The 4,209-nt window shown below is 43.3% G+C and overlaps 1 non-coding gene across 1 annotated transcript; it reads right to left on the bottom strand.

Moving 5' to 3' along the window:
- Window positions 1–263: 263 nt before the first annotated feature.
- trnat-ugu (transfer RNA threonine (anticodon UGU)) lies at window positions 264–335 on the bottom strand. The gene has a single exon. It is a non-coding gene; the product is annotated as a tRNA-Thr (tRNA).
- Window positions 336–4,209: the final 3,874 nt, after the last annotated feature.

Below are 4,209 nucleotides of genomic sequence, written 5' to 3'. Positions count from 1 at the left end.
TTGAGCTGTGTTTATTAGCATTTTACAGTACAGTACCTACAACTTATATAAAGTGTGGTTGTTATGGTAAAAATGGAGGTTGGCGTTCACGCATGTGCTATTCTGCTGCATACCACAAGTTGTCAGCTTTGAGCTATGTAGGGGGACTGTTGCAAAATGTGGCAATTGTGAAAGATAACATGAAGTGAACAACAAATTCGCGATAAGGGTGGATGACTAGAAAACCTTTCTTGACCCTTACCTAAAAGCTATAATTTCCTTTCAGGCCCCAGCGAGGTTCGAACTCGCGACCCCTGGTTTACAAGACCAGTGCTCTACCACTGAGCTATGGAGCCGGTTGTTGAGGTAAGAATGTATTGGCATTTGATCACGTGATGTCATAGAGCCATTTCGAACTATTTTACTTCAAATTCGAAATAACCAACACTTCCTATGTCTAACTACACCGCACATATTCAGCTAGCAAGGCTATCTTGTGGAAACGAAAGCTGCGTGCCAATGTCGGACATTCTCGCTGTTCAGTCCGATTTTGCCACCACCGTCGTGTATTGGCTAGCAAACTAATTACAAAAGTTTATAAAAAAAAACTATAAATGGAATATAATATAAAATTACAATTACAATTATTTACAATGATGGCCTGGCAGAGCTCTAACTTGAGTGATGCAGAGGTCCAAGGCACTGCATGTCAATGCAAGAGGTGTCACAAGAGGCTCTGGTTCAAATCCAGGCTGTATCACATCTGGATGTGATTGTGAGTCCCATAGGGTGGTGCACCATTTCCCCCCTGTTTCTTCCAGGTTTGGTTGGGGTACGCCATCATTGAAAATAAGAATTTGTTCTTAACTGACTTGCCTAGTTAAATAAATAAAACCCAGATGACACTGGGCCAATTGTGCACTACCCTATGGGACTTCCAATCATGGCTGCTTGTGATACAGCCTGAAATTGAACCAAGGTCTGCAATGGTTCCTCTAGCACTGAGATGCCTTAGACTGCTGTGCCATTCAGGAGGTGCATCCAAAGTGTATTTCCCTGTAACATGCCATTGTTTACGAAAGTTTATGAAATAAACATGTCTTCAACCCCCATATCACACACTCACGTACTTAAATCATAGTTGTGTGTACATCAGTGGAGGAAGGGGAGGACCATCCTCAGTGAATTTAATAAAAAATACAAATAATGAAACATTAAAGTTATAATTTTTAGACAGAACTATACTAAATACACTGCTCAAAAAAATAAAGGGAACACTTAAACAACACAATGTAACTCCAAGTCAATCACACTTCTGTGAAATCAAACTGTCCACTTAGGAAGCAACACTGATTGACAATAAATTTCACATGCTGTTGTGCAAATGGAATAGACAACAGGTGAAAATTATAGGCAATTAGCAAGACACCCCCAATAAAGGAGTGGATCTGCAGGTGGTGACCACAGACCACTGGTCACTTTTGAATGCTGGCGGTGCTTTCACTCTAGTGGTAGCATGAGAAGGAGTCTACAACCCACACAAGTGGCTCAGGTAGTGCAGCTCATCCAGGATGGCACATCAATGTGAGCTGTGGCAAGAAGGTTTGCTGTGTCTGTCAGCGTAGTGTCCAGAGCACGGAGGCGCTACCAGGAGACAGGCCAGTACATCAGGAGACGTGGAGGAGGCCGTAGGAGGGCAACAACCCAGCAGCAGGACCGCTACCTCCGCCTTTGTGCGAGGAGGAGCACTGCCAGAGCCCTGCAAAATGACCTCCAGCAGGCCAAAAATGTGCATACGTATGCTCAAACGGTCAGAAACAGATTCCATGAGGGGGGTATGAGGGCCCGCCGTCCACAGGTGGGGGTTGTTCTTACAGCCCAACACCGTGCAGGACGTTTGGCATTTGCCAGAGAACACCAAGATTGGCAAATTCGCCACTGGCGCTCTGTGCTCTTCACAGATGAAAGCAGGTTCACACTGAGCACATGTGACAGAGTCTGGAGATGCCGTGGAGAACGTTCTGCTGCCTGCAACATCCTCCAGCATGACCGGTTTGGCGGTGGGTCAGTCATGGTGTGGGGTGGCATTTCTTTGAGGGGCCGCACAGCCCTCCATGTGCTCGCCAGAGGTAGCCTGACTGCCATTAGGTACTGAGATGAGATCCTCAGACCCCTTGTGAGACCATATGCTGGTGCGGTTGGCCCTGGGTTCCTCCTAATGCAAGACAATGCTAGACCTCATGTGGCTGGAGTGTGTCAGCAGTTCCTGCAAGAGGAAGGCATTGATGCTATGGACTGGCCCGCCCATTCCCCAGACCTGAATCCAATTGAGCACATCTGGGACATCATGTCTCGCTCCATCTACCAACGCCACGTTGCACCACAGACTGCTCAGGAGTTGGCGGATGCTTTAGTTCAGGTCTGGGAGGAGATCCCTCAGGAGACCATCCCCCACCTCATCAGGAGCATGCCCAGGCGGTGTAGGGAGGTCATACAGGCACGTGGAGGCCACACACACTACTGAGCCTAATTTTGACTTGTTTTAAGGACATTACATCAAAGTTGGATCAGCCTGTAGTGTGGTTTTCCACTTTAATTTTGTATGACTCCAAATCCAGACCTCCATGGGTTGATACATTTGATTTCCATTGATAATTTTTGTGTGATTTTGTTGTCAGCACATTCAACTATGTAAAGAAAAAAGTATTTAATAAGAATATTTCATTCATTCAGATCTAGGATGTGTTATTTTAGTGTTCCCCTTATGTTTTTGAGCAGTGTATATTCACGTCACCAAATAATTTATTAAAACATACTGTTTTGCAATGAAGGTCTACAGTAGCTTTGCAGCACTCTGTAGGGTAGCACCATGGTGTAGCCGGAGAACAGCTAGTTTATGTCCTCCTCTGGGTACATTGATTTCAATACAAAACCTAGGAGGCTCGTGGTTCTCACCCTCTTCCATAGACTTACACAGTAATTATGACAACTTCTGAGGGACCAACCTATCAGAGCTCTTGTCCACTGAATTAAAGGATCAGAGAATGAATCTAGTACTGAAACATAAGCTACAACTAGCTGGCACTACTGTGCATAACATGTGGTGAGTAGTTGACTCAAAGTGAGAGAAAAACAATATATTAAATTTATTTTTACAAATTAATTTCTTAAAAAATGAAGGAGAAACAAGAGAGCAAGAGAGAGCTAGATTTTTTTTAAATCTAACTTTATCTTACTTAGCTAGTGAATGCAGCTAGTTAGTTTAGCCTACTCAAACACCCGGCTCAAACAGAGGGATGCTATGTTATCTAACTAGCTATGGCTCTCCAACAGTGCAACTCTTCCTTGTCAAGGTAAGCTTTTGGCTTTATTAATTTATTTCCACCGGGGCCTGCTGGTGAAACTGCTAACTGCATGATTGTAGCGGGTTTACCAAAGTGTTAGTTATAGTAGCTATGTTGCCTAGATGTTAGCTAATATGGTGACAACAGTGTAGGCTGTGTGTAGCGCTTAGCGGTTATGATATGAAGATTTGGCTTGTAAAGTTTTTTTTGCCTGATCACAGACAGCTGATGTGTTGTGCACCGAAGTCCACAAGCAAAGGGAAAAGGTGAGAGGAGGAGAGCGCGTAGATGCGAGAAATAATTATCCAATGATCTAAGGGCTCATGCTGTTTGTATGTGGCTGCTTTGAAAGTGAACTGTGTTTGGGTGTGATCAATAGTGTATTCCTTCTGACGATTCTGTTGAAAAACATTTCTTAAACGGAAGCAAACGGAACAAAACAGGGATAAACATACCTAAATTTGTTCAATAGAAAATCCTGTTTTTAACTGTTGGACTAATGATTACATCCTAGATCAGCTAGATTTACATTTACATTTACATTTAAGTCATTTAGCAGATGCTCTTATCCAGAGCGACTTACAAATTGAGTAAGATGCAGGCAAGATTGTGAAAGGCGGTCTTGAATGTGTCAATTTCTGTCACCTTGATTACTAAGATGTCTCTCGACTTGGCACCTACGATGTAGACTTTCATTCATAAGCTAGGTTGTAGCAACCTTATCATGGGTAAGGGAACATTTGAGTATCGTGTAGTAGCCTAAACCTATCGATCCTACATTGAACTGAGTGAATGGAATATAAATGGCAGTCATTCAATATGCTGTAATAGAAATAAGGACATGCTCATAAAAACAATAATCATCCTCCTTCATCTTAAACGGCAC

The sequence above is a fragment of the Oncorhynchus nerka genome, linkage group LG18 (genome assembly GCF_034236695.1).
Source record: "Oncorhynchus nerka isolate Pitt River linkage group LG18, Oner_Uvic_2.0, whole genome shotgun sequence".
In the NCBI taxonomy this organism is placed as follows: domain Eukaryota; kingdom Metazoa; phylum Chordata; class Actinopteri; order Salmoniformes; family Salmonidae; genus Oncorhynchus; species Oncorhynchus nerka.
The sequence above is the reverse complement of the archived record's forward strand: the minus strand, read 5'-3'. Positions and strand labels throughout refer to the sequence as shown.